Genomic DNA, 24,939 nt, shown 5'->3' on the forward strand with positions numbered 1-24,939 from the left:
TTGTTTCCTCCTGTTACTTTGTCTACGTACTGCACTACCACTTTCACGTAACTGGTTGAAGAAGTTGACAAATTATTGCCGAGATGGTTGACATGTATTGGAATATCTTGCCGTATACACCCGGCGGGGTCAGGGATTTTCTCTGCCTCGTGATGGCTGGGTGTTGTGTGTAATGTCCTTAGGTTAGTTAGGTTTAAATAGTTCTAAGTTCTAGGGGACTGATGACCATAGATGTTAAGTCCCATAGTGTTCAGAGCCATTTGAACCATTTGAACCGTATACACCGCACACGAACAAACTGCATTCTTCCTACACTCTCCATACACCACGCGGTGTCGGCTTTTTCTGCACTGCCTAAATCTCATCGTACACCTACGACCTCTTGCTTGGACTGTCACACACTAACTGACCAGCAAGTCAGAGTGTTCTCAAGGAACACACAAGCACGCTGTAAGCAAACATAACAGCATAACCTAGTAACTACGAAGGTTAAATGGCAGAGACGAGTGTGTGTGTGTGTGTGGAAACTTTTCAAAACACGATATCTCGTAAACGACTTGCAATGGAATAGTGCGACAAAGACCACTGACATTCTAATTTACCATACTTTTAGTGGGTTAATGTCAATAGGCATTGTTCCATTTGAAAAGGTGTATGTTTTGGCAAAAAATACACGTCCTATATATTATTACAGTCTGTTTCTTGGCTAACAATATGAGCCCCCTGATTACCAATCCATTACCGAGCCCGAAAACTTACGGGACTCGGTAAGATTGTCTGCCGCCAGTAATGAGTGTAATGGGCAGGGGCACTACGAATGTTGTGTGTGGAGTCGGCCGCAGTGGCCGTGCGGTTCTAGGCGCTACAGTCTGGAACCGAGCGACCGCTACGGTCGCAGGTTTGAATCCTACCTCAGGCATGGATGTGTGTGATGTCATTAGGTTAGTTAGGTTTAAGTAGTTCTAGGTTCTAGGCGACTGATGACCTCAGAAGTTAAGTCGCATAATGCTCAGAACTATTTGAATCAATTTTGTAGTGTGTGGACATTAAGCTGGGAATGTGGGTCTCACGGTGAGTGTGCAAGGGATAAGTCCCTGCAGTCACTCTATCCTCTGTGCCCTCGGTGGCTCCGATGGATAGAGCGTCTGCCATGTAGGCAGGAGATCTCGGGTTCGAGTCCCGGTCGGGGCACACATTTTCAACTGCCCCCGTTGATGTCTATCATCGCCTGTAGACAGCTTAAGGTCTTGATTTAATTATCACTTACACAGTTTGTTCAATATTAGTACCCGAGACGTCGACGAGATGCTGCCTCCGTAAAACCAAGTGAGCAGCAGTTCCGGCGGGATCTGAGCAACGCGTTCCTCTATACAGGCCTACAGATCATGTAGAGACCAAACGTGTCCCTGGTAAATACATTCTTTTAGATATCCCCAGAGCCAAAAGTCACGTGGATTCAGATTTGGTATCTCGCAGGCCATTCGTCTGGAAAATCTCTAGAGATAATACGTTCGCGGAAGGTTGGATTAAGAACATCTTTTACTGGGCGAGTGACCTGGGGTGTTGCCCCATTTTTCATGAAAACAGTGGTTTCCACACTGTCGCGGTCTTCCGAAGCACGAATTACATGCTTTACAAGGGGGCTCGATAATGTGCAGGCGTCACTTAAATTCAAGAACATCTGTTCAAGGAACTTCGTATTCCATCCACTCCTTCTCAGTATTAGCACACTGGACTCGCATTCGGAAGGACGACGGTTCAATCCCGCGTCCGGCCATCTAGATTTAGGTTTTCCGTGATTTCCCTAAATCGCTCCAGGCAAATGCCGGGATGGTTCCTTTGAAAGGGCACGGCCGACTTCCTTCCCCATCCTTCTATAATCCTACGAGACCGATAACCTCGCTGTTTGGTCTCTTCCCCCAAACAACTAACCAACCTTCTCAGTATATTTATTCCTTAATGAAATTTGTTACAAGTAATATATCTCTATTTCCAGCCAATAACTCAATACATAGTATCAATACTAGGAATAAGAACAATCTACATAAAGACGTAAAACACTTAACATGGTCCAAAAGGGGGTCCAATATTCAGGAACACACATTATCAATAAATTGCCAGCAACCATTAATAACTTGGTTTCAGATAAAACACGGTTTATACAGAGTTTGTAAGACTTTTTTGATAGGCAGCTCCTTCTACTGTATGGATGAATATCTTAACAGGGACTGTTAGACCAGCTTAAGTAAAAATGTCTACTAGATTTCAGTTTTGATAGCACTTGGTCACAACAGTCAAGATTAGGTATTTTGTGTATGATAAATTTATTGATGGCGCATAACGATGTTTCATTCTGACAGAGTATTAATTCTGTAAATATTAGCAGTTCCAGTCTACTGCAATGTATTCACCTATTGTGACAATCTCTTTAGAAATGACCAAGGTAGTAAGTATTCTATTCAAATGTTTTATGTTTTTTATGTTGTAGTTTTTGACATGTTCCATATCCACGAGAATAATCTAATTTTTTTGGGTCTATGGAACGAAAAATGAATCTAATCTAATCTAAGACAGGCCATCTGGGTGTATCCTCCTCAACGAAGAACGGACCAAGAATAAAGATGCTCTTGAATCCACACCACACAGTCTCAAACGGAGACGGTGGTGGCTCTTCGTGCACAACACGCGGTTTAACAGTGCTCCAAATTCGATAGTTCTGTGTATTCACCGTGCCCTTCAGCTGCTGCACCATCTGGATCTTGTACGGATACCAGTGTAAAACAGACAGCAAAACTTTCCGTACTGTTGACTATGGCATGCACAATTCCCGTGACACTGCGCGAGCACTGACAATACCCGGGGCACGTGCTGAGCGGTCAGCATGTTTTAGAATTTCATTATCATCTTCTTTGAACCATTTGATGACATCTGGTCTCTCCTCAGATCTTTCAGTCGACGATACTCTCTCATTGCAGCACTGTAATAGCTGCCGTTCACATAAAACAGTTTCACTAATAGAGCAAGGCCTCTCTTCTTGAAAGCCATACTGTTCACTCACGTTATGGCTTGTCAAATGACAGCGTAGATGTCACACCGTCATAAAAAAGGTGTGTGGCGCTAGATTTGCACATGGTGGCCAAAGATGGAACTAATTTGTTTTCCAGAGTAAATCAGTTCCGCACTAAAGCAGCAGCACATCTTCCAAGTTTCGCTGCCATACGATAATTACAGCTGACACTAAACCTCCGTGATTAGATAATTATAACCACCCGGTATAGGACCTGTTTCAGGTTGACAGCGAACTGGTTTTACATTCAGTCCTGAATAAACGAAATGAAAATTAAATAATCCTATAAGTGCGTGAGCCTTAGAGCGAGACTTTCGTGAACATGGCGCCTAGCACGAGGCTGTGTGCGTGTGGACACTACTACGCGGACGCTACGTGCTGACTGCTCCAGAGTAGCAACAAAAGTGACGCTAAATTACCTTGTTGGATCCTACTTAAGGGGACTTACACCTGAACAACTGTCAAAAAATCGATTTTTTAATTTTTGTCTTAAAAAATTCTCCGCAGTTTCCTGAACGAGAAAAAGTTTACTTCCAGGAAAATTGACCACAGAAAGTACCGAAATTAGAGGAATTTAAAAGTGACTGCACACACCACGACGTCCCAATGGCACACAGTCAGCTCTATTAAAAATAAAGCTTTGCTCTCATTTGTTTCGTTTTTATGACTTTTTGGTCCCTTAAGTTGGCTAACTTGCGAAAGCTCTACAGTCGCTTATCCTTTGTTTATACAGAGAGTTTAGTCTTTGTTTGCTGTTGGTTCGGAGCGAATATTTTGTTTACAGCGAAATAATTGTGTGCGTAGGTTTCTTATTTCACTTGAAAGCAATGGGAAGAATTAAGAAGTTCGGTGTTAAACAAAGGAAATTTTATGGAAATAGGTTCACCAAACAGATTAACTCTGCTAATACTGAAATACAACGTGATACAACAATTAATCAGCTTCAACTACTCCAAGTGCTTCGAAGCTAAAAGTGAAATATTTGGACAATGGGCTTGACAGTATTAATGCTGATAATATTGAGACGCCAACTATTGATTCAGGCTGTGTTATTGTTGAACTCTCTGCTCTGTCCGAACTAATAAATAAAGCTTTGCAGTGTAAGGAATGTGCCAAGAGTGGTCTGAAGGTAGTTGAGGACATACGTGCTAGAAGAGGTTGTGCATCAAAATTAAGAATTGTTTGTAATTTTGGCGTAATTAAACAGAGAGTATATAACACAAATATTAAACTTGCTTATGCTACGAGGTGTACTGCCAAAGGGTACAGAAGTTCACAAATTTGCTGTGCTGTTATGGACTTACCTCCCCCTACAAGGTTTGACAGAGACAATAAAATGATTCTACAGACTTTAGAAGAAGTAGCAAACAGTAGTAAGAAAAATGCTGTTCAGGAAAGTATAGACGTGACAGACAGTAATATGTGTACGTCTGCAGCCCTGGATACATCGTGGCAACGAAGAGGCCATAGTTCCCTAAATGGTGTAGTGACAGCTACCTCCTTGGACAATGGTAAAGTCACTGACGTGGAATGTACGTACATGTATCACCAAGTACTGTCATGGTTGTACTGTTGGAACTGAAAATCATAAATGTTTGATTAATTTTGGTAGGTATAGTGGAGAGATGGAACCTCAAGGTGTTGTGAACATATTTCACAGATCAGTGGAGAAATATTGTGATGTATGCATCTTAGCTAGGAGATGGAGACTCAAAATGGTACCAAGAAGTCTGTGGATCCAAACCTTATGCTGCCACAAAAATTGAAAAAATGGAATGTGATGGACATGTCCACAAAATGTTAGGTACAAGATCGGGGAGCTTGAAGAGGAATTTGAAGGGAAAGAAATTAGGTAATTGTAAGCGCATTAGTGGACGTGGTAAGATTACAGACGAAGAAATCGACAGGTTGCAGTATTATTATGGACAAAATAAAAATGATCTTGGGGGAATGAAAAAGGGAATATGGGTTACCTTCTTTCATAAACCCTCCACAGATGACAACCCATGTCATGCATTCTGACCACCTGTCAGTGATTCATGGTGTGGCTACGATAGAGCTGTTACTCAAGGTGAGACCTACAACCATAAACATTCTTTGCCATTTGCTATAATGAAAGTTATAAAATCTAAGTGACACAAGATTATTAGAGAAATATTTGCGTGGTAGGACTCAAAATCCAAACGAAACTTTCAATAATTGCATATGGGAAGCCGGCCGCGGTGGTCTCGCGGTTCTAGACGCGCAGTCCGGAACCGTGTGACTACTACGGTCGCAGGTTCGAATCCTGCCTCGGGCATAGATGTTTGTGATGTCCTTAGGTTAGTTAGGTTTAAGTAGTTCTAAATTCTAGGGGACTAATGACCACAGCAGTTGAGTCCCATAGTGCTCAGAGCCATTTGAACCATTTTTTGCATATGGGAACAAATACTAAAAACTGTTCTAGTAGGACTAAATACTTGAAAATAGGTGTGCTAGATGCTGTTCTATGTTTCAGTGACGGTGCAGTGTGAAGGCTTAATGTTATGGGACTGATGGGAGTGCCTGGTGTACTAAATATGCACAGAGCTCTAATAGCCAGTGACCAAAGGAGACACTTTGAAGCAGAAAAATCAGTGTTGGAAGCAAGAATGAGAAGAAGAAGTATGAAAAAGAGAAGGGAGGAAAAACAATACAGGGAACAAGATGAATATGGACGTGGGATGTATTAGTGCCACGCAAGTTTAATAGAAAAAGCAAGTTTTAACTTTAACTTGAATTTCCCGGAAGTTAAATTACTTCATGTTTTGGTACACTTTGGCTAAAAACTATAGAAGATTGTGAGCTGAAATTTTATATACTGTCTTAAAACATGATTTACTAAAAAGTAGACTACTCTTGTGACTTTGAAAATAAAATGTTTTTGAAAAAAAAACTGAATTCATTCCCAAAAGTTCTGATAATCAGACTTAAAACCTTTTTTTATCACAATTTATGACAGCACCATCTATTCAGTAGTGTGCCTGAAAGATAATAGTGTAAACAACTTATAGGAAAAAATAAACCTTCTTTTTTGTTTGTATTTTGAATAATGTGTACCTATGATGTACATAAATAATTATCATGGATTATTTCACTTGCAACAAAAAAAAAATAATTAAATAAAGTGTAAGAGCTCAAGTTGTGGTACATACATAAAGAAGTTCTCAAGAGATGTCTTAAAAGATGGTAAACATTATATGAGGCTACAAATCTTATTCTTTGAGTTACACTGTTTAAAACTAAACTCCACCCGAACAGGCCATGAAGGCCCAACGGTACCAATCGGCCGCCGTGTCATCCTCAGCCCACAGGCGTCACTGGATGCGGATACGGAGGGGCATGTGGTCAGCACACCGCTCTCCCGGCCGTCGTCAGTTTTCGTGACCGGAGCCGCTACTTCTCAGTGAAGTAGCTCCTCAGTTTGCCTCACAAGGGCTGAGTGCACCCCGCTTGCCAACAGCGCTGGACAGACCGAATGGTCACCCATCCAAGTGCGACGCGGTTAACTTCGGTGATTTGACGGGAACCAGTGTTACCACTGCGGCAAGGTTGTTGTCAGTTACACTGTTTAGAAAACTGAAAATTTTTTCAAGGTTTCCCTTGGTAATCGCGGACCAGTCCGCTTAAGGACTTGGTCCCAGGAAGAAAACAGCTGACTGTCATGGTAGATATTATTTTTTATTTATCACCCTAAACAGCTGTTCATACTAAAAGCTCTGTCCCACTTACAGACGAGCTCTGAGGAAGCTCTCCGGATTTGTTAGCTTGCCATTACCTGGCTGCTCCTTTCCGCAGACTATCCCTGTGCTCCTGCATCCTTCAAACGAAGGAGCCTGTGTAACGGCCATCACCATCTTGGTTACCGCCAATAACTACAATTTGAAAGGAGTTGCACTAAAATTAGTTCGGCTGAAATTTACTCCTGTATAAAGAGGGAAGTAAGGGCGAAACTGAAGCAGGAAAATGTGAAGAAATCGAAAAATAATTGACCACCGGAAGGACTAATTCAGCATATAGAAAAGCCACAACTCAAAGTTAAAAGCAAAGGTGTCAGGATTAAGAAAAATGAATTCCACTGTCAGTGCCAGAGGAGAGGGCAGATGCGTGGAAAGAATACGCTGGGAGCTGCTACAAAGAGGCGTAAGTGTGTGATAACGTGAAGGAAGAAGAAATGGGAGTCTTTGCGAAAGTTACAAAGGATCCAGTGTTACAGGCACAGTGTAAGAGAGGTGTGGAAGACTTGAGATCAAATATGGCGCACAGGACAGATAACATTCCTTTGCAGCATCTAAAACCGTTGCCGAGGAGGACTGGCAACTATAAGACTACTGACGTTGGTTTGGGACTCTATGAGACTGGTGAGATACCATCAGACTTTCGAAAATATGTCGTCCACACAATGCCGAGAGTGTAGCGAGGTCAGATACGTATGAGAACTATCGCACAATCAGCTTAACAGTTCATGCATTCAATCTGCTGACACGAATAACGGAAATGAAAACTGAGGATGTTTTGGGTGACAATGAGTTTTGTTTTCGGAAATGGATGGGAAGTAGAGAGGCAGTTGTGATGCTGCGCTTGATAATACAAACAAGACTTAAGAAACATCAAGACGCATTCATCGGATTTGTTGAGTTAGAAAAGTATTCGACAGTGTAAATCGGTGCACGATTTTCAAAATTCTCAAAAAATGGGCACAAGCTGAAGGGGAAGATAGGTAAATACACAATATATACACGAACCAGGACGGAACAATAAGAATAGAAGACTAAGAACGAAGTGCTACGATTAAAAAGAGTGTAAGGCAAGAATGCAGTCTCTCGCCGCTGCTGTTAAATCGGTGCGTCGAAGAGCAATGATGGAGATAAAACAAACGTTTCAAAATGGTTCAAATGGCTCTAAGGACCAGGGGACTTAACATCTGAGGTCATTAGTCCCCTAGACTTAGAACTACTTAAACCTAACTAACCTAAGGACATCACACATATCCATGCCCGAGGCAGGATTCGAACCTGAGACCGTAGCAGCAACGCGGTTCTGGACTGAAGCGCCTAGAACCACTCGACCACAGCTGCCGACTAAAAGTTTCAGAAGTGGGATTAAAATTCAGGTTGAAAGGACATCAATGAAAAGAATTGCTGATGACATAGCTATTCTCAGTGAAAGAGAAGAAGAAATATAGGATCTGCCGACTGAAGCGGTCTAATGAGTGGAAAATATAGCTTGAGGGTAAACGAGGAGGCAATGAGGAGCAGAGGAAATGAGATTAGCAATAAAACTTAACACCAAAAGTGGTGACGACAATATAGAGCAAGTGAAGAAGTCCTGCTATCTTGGGAGCAAAATAACATGTGACAGCCGAAGTAAGGAGGATATAAGAAGCAGACTAGCTCAAACAAAGAGAACATTCCTAAGTTTAAGAAATCTAGTAATATCGAACATCAGTTTTAATTTGAAGAATAAGCATCTGAGACTGTACGTCTGGAGTACAACATTGTGTGGAAGTGAATCATAGACTGTGGGGAAAACGGAGAAGAAGAGACTCGAAGCATCTGAGGTAAGAACCCGATAGGAAAGGTACATATAGAAAACATTGGCAAGAAGAGACAGGATGATAAGAAATGGGCTAAGATATCAGGGAATAAAACTCCACGGTACCTGACATAGCCGAGATATGGTACAAAATGATGTTGGAAACAGAAACAAGAAGGTTCTCCGCACAATCGGTGACGAAAGCATTGACAAAAAGGAGAGTCAGGATAATAGGACTTAGGTTAAGACATCAAAGAATAACGAATATGGTAATTGTGAGAGCTGCAGACACCAAAAACTGCAGGGGAAGACAGATATTGCAATATTCTCAAGAAATAATTGATGTCGTTGAGTAAAAGTGGTACTCCGGTACGACAAGGTTGGCAGAGGAGAGGAATTTGTGGCGGCCCGCACCAAACCAGTCAGAGGAGTAATGACTGACAATAAAATTGTAGGCCGCGCGGGATTAGCCGAGCGGTCTGGGGCGCTGCAGTCATGGACCGTGCGGCTGGTCCCGGCGGAGGTTCGAGTCCTCCCTCGGGCATGGGTGTGTGTATTTGTACTTAGGATAATTTTGGTTAAGTAGTGTGTAAGCTTATGGACTGATGATCTTAGCAGTTAAGTCCCGTAAGATTTCACACACATTTGAACACAATAAAATTTAACTTAGTTCTTTAGTAAAATAAATGTGTTAGGAACTTGGTATGCAAGCGTTAGGCGCAGTCAGCAGCTGCCGCTAACCTGTCAGGTGTGGAGCGAGGCAACGGCGGTGCGACTGGGAGCACGGAGGCCGGCGCGTGCCGGCGCCGGATTACGTCCCGCCAGCGTTACGTTACAACAGCAGCAGATGCGCTGATCCCGTTGCGCACGCTCAGCTGCTGCGACAGCGACAATCCTCTCTCACTATCGGCTCGTGCTGCGCTGAAAGCTAGCCAGCTGGTCTCGCCCGAGCCACTCGCACGTGTCAGTTTTTCGATCAACAGTCGTTCAGCGCGGAATAGCTCCTAGCAACAGCGAACATCACACTTTTCGAATTTCCTTGCGGCGCTGAAAGCGGAATCCTGACAATGACAAGCTCTTCCGTCAATTCCGTGACAGAAATACAAGATGGTAAGAAGATTTCAGTTTATTAAGTTATTGTTTATACCGAATTGGTCGTAATTAATTCAGTAGACACATATGTGAGTACGTTTACAATAGAAGCGAAAACATGTTGGTAAACACGAGTCGAGCTAATTGGGAGATTGTGGTTTCGAGTCGCCACTGACTACAACCCAATTTAATGTCCTACTTTGAACGAAAGGACACACTAAGACAAAAAAGAAAAAGCGATGCACCACGAAAGAACTATCTGCAAGGAACAGAAATCGGTAGGTGCGATGTACATGTACAGACAAACAAATGATTGCAAGTTCAGAAAAAATGGATGACACATAGATGAATTCTTCTCGGGTTACCAGTCGAGTGGCGGCGTCGTCTTATCGCAACGTTTCGTACCCATCATATTCGCCAGAAGATGCTGGGTACGAAACTCATTGAAACGTTGCGACAAGAAGACGCCACCACTCGGCTGATAACCAGAGAAGAATTCATCAGTGGAATACGCCGAGAAAGACTGAAATCGCATGGATGATACATTTATGAGAAAGGGGCTCACAACTTGAACAGGTGACGCGTTGGTCTACCTCTGGCATTTATGCAAGCAGATATTCGGGTTTGCAACGATTGACAGAGTTGTTGGATGTCTTCCTGACGGATATCGTGCCAAATTCTGTCCAACTGGCGGGTTAGATCGTCAAAATCCCGGAATGATTGGAGGGCCCTGACCGCAATGCTCGAAACGTTCTCAATTGAGGAGAGATCCGACAACCTTGCTGTCCAAAAGACAGGTTTTGGCAAACACGAGGACAAGCAGTGGAAACTATCGCCGTCTGTGGATGGGCATTATCTTGCTGAAATGTAAAACCAGGATGGCTTGCCACGAGGGGCAACAAAACAGGGCGTAGAACATCGTCGACGTACTCTGTGCTTAAGGGTGCCGCGGATGACAACAAAAAATAAAGTTCAAATGTGTGTGAAACCTTATGGGATTTAACTGCTAAGGTCATCAGTCCCTAAGCTTAAACACTACTTAACCTAAATTATCTTAAGGACAAACACACACACCCATGCCCGAGGGAGGACTCGAAGCTCCGCCGGGATCAGCCGTACAGTCCATGACTGCAGCGCGGATGACAACCAAAGGGGTCGTGCTATGAAATGAAATGTCGACCCAAACCATAACTCCTTGTCGGGGCCTTTAGAAGGCGACAGTCAGGTTGGTGTCCCACCGCTGTCCAAGGCGCCTCTAGACACGTCTTCGTCCTAGACTCTCACTGACTGGAGTAGAATTGCCTTCAGTGATGAGTCACGGCTCTAACTGAGCCCCGATGACCAGAGAAGATTTGTCTGCAAACGCCCTGGACAGTGGTGGGAACCAAACTGACTGTCGACCGCCATACGGCCCGATCACCAGGACTGATGGACTGGGATGCCATTTCATTTCATAGCAGGACCTCTATGGTTGTCATCCGCGGCACCCTTACAGTATAACGGTACGTCGACGACATTCAAAGCCCGTTTTGTTGCTCTTCATGGAAAGGCATCCTACTCTTACATTTCCCGTCTGCACACTGCAAGAGTTCCTACTGCTCGGCTTTGTCCTTGCCAAACTTTAACTTGGCCGTCAAGGCCGTCGGATCTCTCCCCAATGTCTGGAATATTATCGGAAGGTCCTCAAACCACATCGGGATATTGACGATCTAACGTGCCAATTGGACGAAATTTGCCATGATATGGCTGAATAGGACATGCAACAACTCTATGAATCAATAAAAACTAAACTTCTCCCGAACACCAATGAAGGCCTAACAGTACCGACCGGCAGCCGTGCCATCTTCAGCCCACAAGCGTCACTGGCTGCGGATATGGAGGGGCTTGTGATCAACACACCGCTCTCCCGGCCGTATGTCGGTTTATGAGGCAGGAGCCTCTACTTCTCAAGCAAGTAGCTCCTCAGTTTGCCTGACAAGTGCACCCCGCTTGCCAACAGCTCTCTGCAGGCCAGGTGGTCACCCATCCAAGTGCTACCGCAGGCCGTCAGTGCTCAACTTTGGTGATGTGACGGGAACCGGTACCCTTACAGCACAACGGTACGTCGACAACCTTTTGTTGCTCTTCATGGAAATGCACTGAGGCGAAGCCGTTAGCCTCTATAAATCAATGCCAAGCCGAATAACTGTTCTTAAAGGGCCAGAAGTGGACCAACGCGTTATTGACTTGATCATTTTGTGAAACTCTTTCTCTTGGATAAATAATTCACTTTTTCTGCAGCTGTAATCATTTGTTTGTCTGTACATGTGCATCACATCTACCGTTTTCCGTTCAATTCGGATAGTTTCTTCGTGTCCGCCGTTATTTTATTTATTTGTTTGTTTTTTCCTTAGAGTGTGTTTGAAATGTAAACTTTTCGATTAAAGCGCCATCCAGTTGGGCTCCAGTTGGAACCGCGGCCTTTATAAGAAATACAATATTGCTTCGGCAGATTACATGCCAAAATTTATTGTATGCGCGTACTTGTGAATGGAAATGTTCACGTGTCGTTCTCGCATCAGTATGAGAATTACGAATTCTTCCAGACACCCGTCGATCATTTCGTAAATCTTGGCAAGACTGTACAGTTAACTGCTCCGATTATTCAATTGTCATCAGCAGTAGTGTTGTGCATTTACCATTTGAGACCAAACCAGTAAGAAAAATCCAAAGAATTTAGGTCAGGTAATCTTGGAGAAAAAGGTGCGGGACCTGATCGACCTATTTGTCTTGGACAATATTTATGCGTTGGACGTGTGTTACACCGTTGCAAAATATTCCGGTGCCTTATCATGCCTCTACCACATTCCCCAAGCATAAAAAACCTTGTATTAACGATGACTTTCCTCACTATTTAGTTCATTCAGTACTGATTCGCACTGTCGCTACAACTCGTCCAAAGTAGGTTTGAAATGTGTGTCGACATATGCGTCAAGATAGACTGAAGTACTGTCTACCACCACCAGATGGGTTGCAGCTTTCCACAGGTGGCGCATTGCAGCAGCACTTGTTCCAACTTGCGAATACCTGCCGGACATCCACAAGACTACATGGAACCATTAGACAAGTACGGCAACGGTGGACAGAGCGGTTTCTCTAGTGGGAAGAAGTGGCTGCTTCAGGCATCAAGTTATTAGTAGCCATAAGTGGGGAAACAGCACCAAGTCGCAGATCCGTGTTTCGTTGGGTACCAGAGTTCAGAGACGGCAGGGACTGTGCTGGAAAAGCAAAAGCACTGGGCGTCCAGCAACTCCACGAAATCCAAACAATGCCCGGCGTGTCAATGACTTGATAATGGTGTAAAGGCGAATCACGTTTGAAGAACTAGAGAAGGCAACATGTCTACTACGGGGAACTCTCGACACCAGCATAGACGATGATTTAAAGATCAAGAAGGTGTGCGCGCAATGACTGCCCCATTCTCTCACCACCTCACAGAAACAAAAGTGTCTCGAAGTATGCCAACAGTTGGTACAACAGTACAGTGCAGATCCAGCAGAGTTCTTTGAGTGTCTGGTCACCGTCGACGAATCACGGTCGCTTCACGACACTCCAGAAAAGAAATGCCAGTCTCTGGAGCTTAAGCATACTGACAGCCCTCGTCCCAAGAAATCAAAGCTGTGACTATTCGCTAGGAAACAAACAGTAATCCTCGACAGTTACAGGTGCTGCAGTTCACTGCGCCAGTTCTGGCGACGCGTTCGGCAATAACGCCGTAGAAAATGGGGTCTTGGCGATCTGCTCCAGCATGACAACGCACGGTCACACGCCAGTCGCCAGACCGTTGACAAGTGCGTAAATTAGGGTTTACTGTGCTACCACATCCTCCCTATTCGCCAGATCTGGTTTATAGCGACTATGCCGTATTCGACGCTATTAAAGAGGTCATGCGGGGTAAGAAGTTCACCACCAATGATGAACTTCATACAGCTGTCCACCAGGGGTGCCGATATACTTCCAAAGAACGACTTGCTACGCAAATACGGAAGCTGACAGAACGATGACAAAAGTGCACAGAAGACCTGTAATATAACCTGTATTCGTTTGTTCCATAAATTGTTCTTGCGCACACAAAAAAATTCTACTGCTATTCATTTTTAACACCCCAAGTAAAATCATTGGAGGCTCACAGAAACACATTTGCAGTCATTTCGCAATCGACACATTTGCGGAGTCGTGTTTGCTGAAACGTTTTTGATTCTATTATCATATACTCTCACCAGTATCAGTTTTCGGAATTAATTGCGATACACCCTTTAATTTGATACTATGTGTTTTAATATGAGGGATAAAATGTAAATGCCCAGTGGCTAGGGCCTCCCGTCGGGTAGACCGTTCGCCTGGTGCAAGTCTTGAAAGGGTGCTGTAGTCCCCTTTCATTATCATTTTATTTACTTTCCAGTGATACAAAACTCTCGGACAGGCGTGAGTGAATGAATGTGGTGCGTTTCATATTGCTATACGGTGGTTTAGTCCGCTGCAGAGAATCAGCGGTAGTTGTACAGAATGGCCAAACACTGTAGTTTTCAGGTAGGCAAAGAGGTTTGCTCCCCTTGCGTGAAAGTTACCGATGTTAGGTTGGTGGCGGAAGCCTCATCTCTGGGTTTTCCTGGCCACCGAATCGCGTGGGAGACGTTGGAGTGTGTGAGACGGTCAGTCTGCCTCCAGCGCGCCGAGGGTCTGCAGCCGAGCTCTCCTCGAAGGAGGGTGAGTTAGTTTAACCGCGTGGCGCGTTGTCTCGTAGCGAGAGGGGAGCTTTTAGCTTTTGGTCTCACGTCTCTTCTTATAAAGTTTGTTTAACCTTGTTGCAGCGTCCGCAGCTCGTGGTCGTGCGGTAGCGTTCTCGCTTCCCGCGCCCGGGTTCCCGGGTTCGATTCCCGGCGGGGTTAGGGATTTTCTCTGCCTCGTGATGACTGGGTGTTGTGTGATGTCCTTAATTTAGTTAGGTTTAAGTAGTTCTAAGTTCTAGGGGACTGATGACCATAGATGTTAAGTCCCATAGTGCTCAGAGCCATTTGAACCATTTTTGAATCTTGTCGCAGCAAGGAATGCAAGGCTTTTGCAGACGGTCAGTGTGATTCCTAATGCAGACTTTGATCCGTAAGAAGAAAGTAACACAAAGATGTTGCATATGTAAGAAGTGCCTTCTCGGTTCAGTGTGAATGTTTGTCTGCCTGCAACTGTGTCTGTATACGTTCTAATATTTCCTGAACCTTAATAATTTTGCCTCTTCGTGAATTTTCTTTGTCTCATTTACTTTATGTTCGTTGAAAGCCATCCACATGGTTTAATATTAAGAGTTTGTTGGCCCACTGCCATCACCCTTTGTCTACTCAAATGTGCCTTCTGGAAAATGTTAATTGTTCACGCCTGCGTGGTTTAATGTGGTTAAAACTTGGCCACCGTATGTATAAATTGTGTCTCCGCAAGCCACGTGGGCATACGAGTGTTGTGAATCGTGTACCATTTCACAAGAAATTGTACTTAGTTACCAGGCAACAGCAGTTGTGTAGATGCATCACATTAATGTTTTAAGGAATAAACAATTTTGCCACCAATCTTATCCTGTGTACCGATATTACGTTCCTATTACCTACGCCATTTACCTTGTAGTTTCCTTGTTAGCCCATCCACAGCGTTTCTATGCGCACAGGTCCAGTAATTAGTGTTCCCTTTTTACTCAAAACAAATTCTTTAGAAAAGATGTTGTTTTCAGGAATGCTGCTGCAAGCTGCTCTTATGCACAGTGTACACGCATTATTTACTTTATTTGATTCATGTGAACAATGCCTGGACCAAACTAGTAGTTACATCCCATTCTTTACGAGTGATAGTACAACGAATGTTCTCCTATGAGTATTTTTTATTATGATTAAATTAATTAATTTTCCGATTCGGCGGAACCCTTTATTTGTCGTGTGTCGTGTGGCGACCCAATCTTTTACGCTGATTTTCTTATTCAAAGTGAGCTTCACGCAACTTACACATAACGCCAATTTTTTCCGCAAGTTACACTTAGTGACCATGAGGCAATCTAACTTACAGTCTTTCAAGTTGAAGCCACTTCGGCGACTTGCTTGTCGATGGAAATGAAATGATGATAAGTACAACACAACACCAAGTCCCTGAGTGGAGAAAATTTACCAACCCAGCCGGAAATCGAAGCCGGGTCGTTAAGCATGACATTCCGTCGCGCTGACCACTTAGCTACCAGCGGCGGACAATTATGAGGGATGTTCAATAAGTACAGCAACACATTTTTTTCTGAAAGTAGATTAGTTTTATTCAGTATTCCAGTGCACCATATTACTGCCCACTCTTGTTGCTACAAAACCCTATTTTCCAACATAATCTCCATCCAACGTGACGGCCTTACGCCGACTTACAGGGACGGCCTGTATCCCCGCATGGTAGACCTACCTTTCTGTTGGTCACGTCGAGACCAGCGCCTTGCTGCATCAATGACCTCCCCATCATTCACGTACTGCTTTCTGCGGAGACCATCCTTCACTGGGCCAAACAGATGAAACCGGAAAGTTGGCGGTCTGGGCTGCACGGCGGCTGAGGAAGAAGAGTCCAGTGAAGTCCTGTGAGCTCCTCGCGGATGCTCAGATTTGTGTGAGGCCTTGCGTTGTCATGGAGAACGAGAAGTTCGTTTTCATTTTTGCGACGGCGAACACGCTCAAGGCATTTCCTGAGAGTAGCACAATACACTTCAGAGTTCATCTTTGCACCATCAGGGAGGTCATCAAAAAGAATAATACCGTCGCCATAACTTTACTAGTTGAGGCTGCAGCACTGAACTTTTTCTTCGGAGGAGAGGTGTTGTGGTGCCACTCCATGGATTGTTTCCGAAGTCATGACCCTATGTTTCACCGCCCGTGACGATGTTCGACAAAAACGTGTCACGATGAGACTCGTAAGGTGCAAGCAATACCGCACAGACGGTCCGTCGTTACTCTTTACGGTCTTCTGTTACGCAGCGAGGAATACAGCGGGCACTCTCATTTGAGTACCACAACTGGTGGACGAGTGTATCAGAATTATCATCATAGACGTCCAGTTGTGCGGCGATGTGTTTGATTGTGAACCGTCGATCACCTCGAGGAGAGTGTCTGGACCTTTCAACAATGCAGAAGTTAGCTGTATGCAGCCAACCGGCACGCGGGACATCGGACAAGTCTACGCGACCTTGTCATGAGGACAGACAACTCGCCCAACGACTCACCGTGCTTTCGTTCACTGCCAGGTCTCCGCAAACTTTCTGCAAGCACCTACGAATATCTACGATGCTCTGGTGGTCCGCGAAAAGAAAATGACAGCTCTCTGCTTGGAACGCATCTCCGTTACAAACGCCATTTTCAAGGCTGTGTCTGGCGCCACCACCTATCGGAACGTCACGAAACTATAGGGGCTGAAGCGGGAGTACTCCACGATGTCCCACACAAATACCTCATTTTTTCGAACAAAACGGGCCGAGAAAAATGATCTGTACTATTACTTATTGATCGCTATTCGTACTTTGTGTTTGTTATCTCGCGTTGTTCAAGTACGTCATGCCGAACTCACCATGTGGTTTTATAATTGGAATAATACGCGTCACTTGAATAATTGATACCATGTGTGTGTAAGCAAGTGTATTTGCTATGTAAAGGAGATAGATACAATGACGAGCCAAAACATGATGATCACCTGTGTAATGTCCGCCCCCGGCAGCTGAGTGGTCAGCGCGACAGCATGTCAATCCTAAGGGCCCGGGTTCGATTCCCGGCTGGGTCGGAGATTTTCTCCGCTCAGGCACTGGGTGTTCTGTTGTCCTAATCATCATCATTTCATCCCCATCGTCGCGCAAGTCGCCGAAGTGGCGTCAAATCGAAAGATTTGCACACGGCGAACGGTCTACCCGACGGGAGGCCCTAGTCACACGACATTTCATTTCACCTGTTTAATAGCGAGCTGCTCCACCTTTGGAAAGGAGTACAGCATTCTCCGTGGCATGGATTCGTCAGGCCTCTTGCAGTTTTATTGAAGTATGTGGCGCAAAATGTCTGGGCACAGGTCACGCAGTTACCTTGAATTAGGAACTGCTGGTTTGTGAGCGCGGAGCTGGCGCCCGGTAACATCTCATACGCCAGTTTCAGATCGCGTTAATTTGAGAGCCAAGGCCTCGACGTGAGTTTACTTTTGTAATCTTCAAACCACTGTGCAACCATTCGGAACTTGTGTCGCAGTCAGTTGTCCTGCTGGAAGACTCCGCCGCTGTCGGGAAGGACATCAGGCAAGAAGGGATGCAAATGATCCGCAATAGTGTTCACGTAACCCACAGCTATCATGGTGCCTTTACACTATGTGATCAAAAGTATACGGATACCTGGCTGAAAATGACTTACAAGTTCGTGGCGCCCTCCATCGGTAATGCTGGAATTCAGTATGGCGTTGGCCAACCCTTAGCCTTGATGACAGCTTGACGACTCTCGCAGGCATACGTTCAGTCAGATACTGAAAGGTTTCTTCACGGAATGTTGCACTGAGGGGATGTATCGATGTCGGTCGGTGAGGCCTGGCACGAAGCCGGCGTTCTAAAACATCCCAAAGGTGTTCTATAGGAGTCAGGTCAGGACTCTGTGCAGGCCAGTCCATTACAGGGATGTTATTGGCGTTTAACAACTCCGCCACGGACAGTGCATTATGAACAGGTGCTCGTCGTGTTGAAAGATGCAGTCGCCATCCCCGAATTGCCCTCCAACAGTGGAAAGCAATAAGGTGCTTAAAAAGTCAATGTAGGCCTGTGCTGTGATAGTGCCACGCAAAACAACAAGAGGTACGAGTCCAATCCATGAAAAACGCGACCACACTATAACACCGCCGTCTCCGAATTTTACTGTTAGCACTACACACGCTGGAAGGTGACGTCCACCGGGCGTTCGCCATACCCACACCCTGCCATCGGATCGCCACGTTGTGTACCGAGATTCGTCACTCCACACAACGTTTTTCCACTGTTCAATGGTCCAATGTTTACGCTCCTTACACCAAGCGATGGGTCGTTTGGCATTTACCGGTGTGATGTGTGGCTTATGAGCAGCTGCTCGACCTTGAAATCCAAGTTCCTCCGGCCTAACTGTCATAGTACTTGTAGTGGATCCTGATGCAGTTTGGAATTCTTGTGTGGTGGTCTGGACAGGTGTTTGCCTATTACACATTAAGACCCTCTTCAACTGCCGGCGGTCTCTGTCAGTCAACTGACAAGGTCGGCCTGTACGCTTTTGTGCTGTACGTGTCCTTCACGTTTCCACTTCACTATCACATCGGAAACAGTGGACCTAGGGATGTTTAGGAGAGTGGAAATCTCGCGTAGAGACTTATGACACATGTGACACCCAATCACCTGACCACGTTCGGAGACCGTGAGTTCCGCGGAGCGCCCCATTCTGCTCTCTCACGATGTCTAATGACTACTGAAGGGGGCTGATATGGAGAACCTGGCAGTTGGTGGCAGCGCAATGCACCTAATATGAAAAACGCATGTTTTTGGGGATGTCCGTATACTTTTGATCACATAGGTATTACTACCATAGGTCCCATGGACGCCCAGGTGAATTTCTCGACAGCGTATCACTGTCCACACTGACCTACGACCGTGGCTGGTGCATGTTTCGACCAGCCGGGATGATGACGTATCTGGACGTTACCATCGACCTGGTGCAATTAAAAACGTGATTCATCCGGCCAGGTGACACGTTTCCGCACAGCCACGTTACAATTCAGATTATGCCGCGTCCGCTTGAATCGTTATTGACAGTGTCTTTGGGACAACATGGGAACACATCTCCCACAGATCCTCCTGTTCAACAACATGCGCTGAACGGTGTGTTCTGAAAATCGTGCCAGCACCAATATTGTACTCTACTGTCAGATCTGCCACAGATCGCCGCCTATCCTTCTTTAAACAGCGGGCAGACTTCAGACCTCCACGTTGTGCGATGAGGTGTGGACATCCACCATCAAGTCACCTGATAGTGGTTTCACTGTCCTTCAATCAGTTTCCACAGATGCTTGAGTCAGTAGCACACGAAAATCCCATCAACTCCGCCGTTTCCGTGTTCCTTGTTCCCAGGCGCCGGGCCGTAGGTATCTGCTCTTTTTATACACTGAAGCGCCAAAGAAATTGGTATAGGCATACGTATTCAAATACAGAGATATGTAAACAGGCAGAATACGGCGCTGCGGTCGGCAACGCCTGTACAAGACAGCAACTGTCTGGTGCAGTTGTTAGATTGGTTACTGCTGCAATGGCAGGTTATCAAGATTTGAGTTCGAATGTGCTGTTATAGTCGGCGCACGAGCAATGGGCCACAGCATCTCCGAGATAGCGATGAAATGGGGATTTTCCCATACGGCCATTTCACAAGTGTACCGTGAATATCAGGAATCCGGTAACACGTCAAATCTCCAACATCGCTGCGATCGGAAAAAGATCCCGCAAGAACGGGATCAGCGACGACTGAAGAGAATCGTTCGTCGTGACCCAAGTGCGACTCTTCCTCAAATTACTGCAGATTTCAATGCCTGGCCATCAACAAGTGTCAGTATGCCAACCATTCAACGAAATATCATCGATATGGGCTTTTGGAGCTGAAGGCCCACTCGTGTATCCTTGATGACCGCACGACAGAAACCTTTACGCCTCTACTGTGGCCGTCAACACCGACATTGGATTATTGATGACTGGAAACGTATTGCCTTGTCGGAAGAATCTCGTTTCAAATTGCATTGAGCGGACGGACGTGTACGGTTGTGAAGATAACCTCATGAATCCATGTACGCTGCATGTCAGCAGGGGATTGTTCAAGCTGGTGGAAGCTCTGTAATAGTATGGGGCGAGTACAGTAGGAGTTATGTGGGACCCCTTAATACGTCTAGATACGACTCTGACACGTGACACGTACGTAAGCAGCCTGTCTGGTCACTTGCATCCAGTCATGTCCATTCTGCATTCCGACGGCCTTTGGTAATTCCAGCAGGACAATGCGACACCCCATATGTCCACAATCGCTAAACAGTGGCTCCAGGAACCTTCTTCCGAGTTTAAACACTTCCGTTGGCCACCAAACTCCCCAGGCATGAACATTATTGAGCATATCTGGCATGCATTGCAATGTGCTGTTCAGAAGAGATTTCCACTCTCTCGTACGGATCTTGCAGGACTCATGGTGTCAATTCCCTCCAGCACTACTTCATACGTTAGTCGAGCCCATGCCACGTCATGTTGCGGCATTTCTCTATGCCCACGGCGGCCCTACACGATATTAGGCAGGTGTACCAGTTTCTTTGTCTCTTCAGTGTAATTCGCTTATGTCGGTGGACCGTATCAGTTGTAGAATGACTCCCCATTCGCCTCTGATCCACTTATATACTTTCTTTACTTCGTCACGTATCCTCAGCGTCACCAGGTGGAATTCAGTCACGCAGGCGGGCGGTGGTCTTAACATATAGGTTCGTCAGTGTATATTGTGAATAGTAATGATCTCACAACACTGCCTTGGTGTATGGCCTATGTTACTTTGTCGTCTCAAGGCTTCTGTTCTTTATGAAGGAGCTGCTACTTTCTATTTTCAAAATCGCAACGTCGTTTGCTATTTCGTATGTTCGTATTTTTTTACTAGGAGACATCGAACTGCGGCACTGCGGCACATCGAACACCTCCGGAACGCGGGATCTACTGTCCTTTGGGTTCCGTGGGCAACCAGAGACAGTAGGGATTCAGACGAATGTTGTTCGCAAAATCTGATTTCTGCAGACATTTTCGGTCTCCAAAAGGGTCGTATCTCCCGCGTATAAAACGATTTCCAGAATGCTAGATTCCGAAGCCCTTAAAAGTAGGTGTTGCAGTATCTCCATATTTAATCTGTCAACTAATTTTTTCAGCGTTTGACGCTGATGGATTCCCAACACGACAACGAAAAGTAAGGAGCGCACAGAAGACTCTACTCAGACTGAAGTTAAATAATATTACAATAATTTTTGTCATTTCATTAATACATAGTCTTGGAACTCTTTTAGAAATTCCGGCAATTTCTCTGCCATTGCGCAAATAAATAAATAAATGCAGTGAAAGAAAACGAAACGGTTTTGACATAAAAGTCAGTGATTTCGACACACACATTTCATCTACCTCGACGCACCATTCAGTGCAATGTCTTGTCAATGCCAGTACCCAGAGACAAGCGGCAACATAGCAACAGTAGCAACCGCTTTTTGTTTGATCAAGGAAAAAAACATAAAAAACTAATGAAACTGGATGACGATGCGATTACATGAAGCGGGTATAACTGTTCGGCGACAAGCGAAATATTTACATGTTAAAGGACTTTTGTTTCATATTAAAAGAAAAATAAATGTTGAAACGATATAGAACAATATGGAATTCTTGGTATTATCTCGTTAAACTGATTTTCCATATTAATCGTTTTCGTGTTAATCGGTTCTCACTATGTATCTTTCACATGTTGTAACGATAAAATATGTGTTCCTGTCACCTTGCAAATTATTATGTTTCCTTAGTAACACTATGTGTACAGTGCGTCTACGGAATTTTATAGCACGCACTAAACTATATGTTGGACGCATTATATCTAGAAACAATACCGCCTAGTATAGTTTCCAATGCAAGAAAACTGAGGTGATAGTGTGCGTCGACATTCTGGTTGACTGAATGTTAAACCTGAAGAGGGTGATGAATTATGGTATATTGTCAGTAGAAAAATACAACCAGTAGAGAGGTACTCCGTTTCGGTAACTGACGGAATAATCTATGAGTTGAGATGTGTGGTTTTGTAACGTGTTTCGACGCATGTGATTTCCTTGACACGAAAGAGCTTCTATCCACAGATACGCACTATTGCAGAAGGCATTGCACGTGCGAAACTCAACTTGCCTTTTCTCGCACGATACGCTGCGGATCATGGATGAACGGCAACAGGCAGAGTCCGCATTCCTAGATTTCCTAAGAGCGTTTGATACGATGCCCCACTGTTTATTGTTGACGAAAGCAGGAGCACACGCAGTAGGTTCTCAGATATGTAAGCGGCTTGCAGACTTCTTAAGTAATAGAATCAAGTACGTTTTCCACAACAGCAAGTGTTCATCAGAGACAAGGGTGTCGTCAGGAATGCCCAGGGAAGTGTGACAAGACTGCTCTTATTCTCTGTATACTCAACTGAACTGGCGGACGGGGTGAGCAGCAATGTGCGGCTGTTTGCTGGTGAGACTGTGGTGTACGGGGAGGTGTCGTCGTTGAGTGACTGTAGATAAATACAAATCACTTGGACAAAGTTTCCTGCTGGTGTCGTGAATTGCAACTTATTCTAACTGAAGGGAAATATAAGTTAACGCAGATAAGTAGGGAAAAAATCCCGTAATATTCGAATACAGCGTTATTAGCGTGCGTCACGTCGATGAAATATGTATACGTAACGGTGTAGACCAATATGGTTGGTTGGTTGGTTTGTGGGGGTTTAAGGGACCAGACTACAAAGGCCATCGGTCCCCGACCGATATGAAAGGAACGAGCATGTAAGCACGATAGTGGGGAAGGTGAATGGCGCACTTCGGTTTGTTGAGAGAATTTTAGCAAAGTGTAGCTCATCTAAAAAGGAGACCGCATATACAGCACTAGTGCGACCCTTTCTTGAGTATTGTTCCAGCATTTGGGATCTCCATCGATTGAATGAAAGCCAGACGAAACAATTCAGAAGCAGGCTCGTAGATTAGTTACCAGATAAATCCGACGGACACTTGAGTATTATTGAGATTCTTCGTGAACTCAAATGGGAATTCCTGGAGGGAAGACGACATTTTTTCGCGTAACAAAATGGAGGAAACTTAGAGAATCGGCATTTTAAGATGACTACATAACGATTTCACTGCCACCAACGTACATTTCATGTAAGGATCACTCGGATGAGAAAAACTGGAGAAGGTACTGAGGTTTAAGGACAGTCCCTTTCCCTCGCAAATGAACAGTATTGGCACAAGGCGCCCTTCGACAGAGAATATACGCTGGCTTGCGAAATATGTATGTAGATACAGATGTACACCCATGCTCATAAATTAAGGATAATGCTGATACATGGTGAAACAACGCTCTAATGGGCGATATGCGGGCTTAAATCACCTCGGGGTATGGCCATGCGGTGCATTTGACCTGAGGTCGTCGCACGGTGGCGTTGGCAGCAGTCCACATACGCAGAGGTGTGTTGGTGCAAGTCAGAGCAGTGTTGGTGCATGTCAGAGTACGATGCAGCGAGTAAGTGTGCAAACGTTTTAAAACGTGATAATGGTGACTGTGTGTTGAAAATGGCTCAAAGAACACATATTGATGACATTATGAGGGGTAGAATACTAGGACGACTGGAGGCTAGTCAAACACAGCAGGTCATAGCACGCGCCCTCCGTGTGCCACAAAGTGTGATCTTACGATAATGGCAACGATCCCAGACAGGAAATGTGTCCAGGCGCTAAAGTACGGGACGACCACAGTGTACAACACCACAAGAAGGCCGATATCTCACCATCAGTGCCCGCAGACGCCCACGGAGTACTGCAGGTAGCCTTGCTCGGGATCTTACCGCAGCCACTGGGACAGTTGTTCCAGACACACAGTCTACAGACGACTGAACACACATGGTTTATTCGCCCGGCGATCTGCAAGGTGCATTCGACTGGCCCCTGGTCACACGAGAGCCCGTAAGCCTGGTGTCAAGAACACAGTACAAGGTCATTGGAACAGTGGTCCCAGGTTATGTTCACTGAGTAGTCCAGGTATAGTCTGAACAGTGATTCTCGCCGGGTTTTCATCTGGCGTGAACCAGGAACCAGATACTAACCCCTTAATGTCCTTGAAAGGGACCTGTATGGAGATCGTGTTTTGATGGTGTGGGGTGGGATTATGATTGGTGCTCGTACACCCCTGCATGTCTTTGCCAGAGGAATTGTAACAGGTCAGGTGTATCGGGTCGTCATTATGCACCAGTATGTCCGCCTTTTCAGGAGTGCAGTGGGTCCCACCTTCCTCCTGATGGATGATAATGCACGGTCCCACCGAGCTGCCATCGTGGAGGAGTACCTTGAAACAGAAGATATCAGGCGAATGGGGTGGCCTGCCTGTTCTCCAGAGCTAAACCCCA

General features: G+C 45.1%; 2 protein-coding genes across 3 annotated transcripts in view; one reads left to right on the forward strand and one right to left on the reverse strand.

Annotated features, from left to right (window-relative positions):
• LOC126237173 (uncharacterized) overlaps positions 1-24,939 on the reverse strand; it is a 753,602-nt gene that overhangs the window by 633,317 nt on the left and 95,346 nt on the right. The window contains exon 1 of one of the 2 annotated variants that reach the window (XM_049947037.1): positions 9,362-9,465. The exons of the other annotated variant lie outside the window; for it this stretch is intronic. The gene's annotated coding sequence lies outside the window, so the exon portion shown is untranslated. Of the gene's footprint in view, positions 1-9,361; positions 9,466-24,939 lie in introns of those variants that run through there. 2 annotated transcript variants of the gene reach the window in all.
• LOC126235410 (uncharacterized) overlaps positions 1-24,939 on the forward strand; it is a 334,748-nt gene that overhangs the window by 180,891 nt on the left and 128,918 nt on the right. The window lies entirely within an intron of this gene.

Source organism: Schistocerca nitens, chromosome 2, assembly GCF_023898315.1.
Source record: "Schistocerca nitens isolate TAMUIC-IGC-003100 chromosome 2, iqSchNite1.1, whole genome shotgun sequence".
In the NCBI taxonomy this organism is placed as follows: domain Eukaryota; kingdom Metazoa; phylum Arthropoda; class Insecta; order Orthoptera; family Acrididae; genus Schistocerca; species Schistocerca nitens.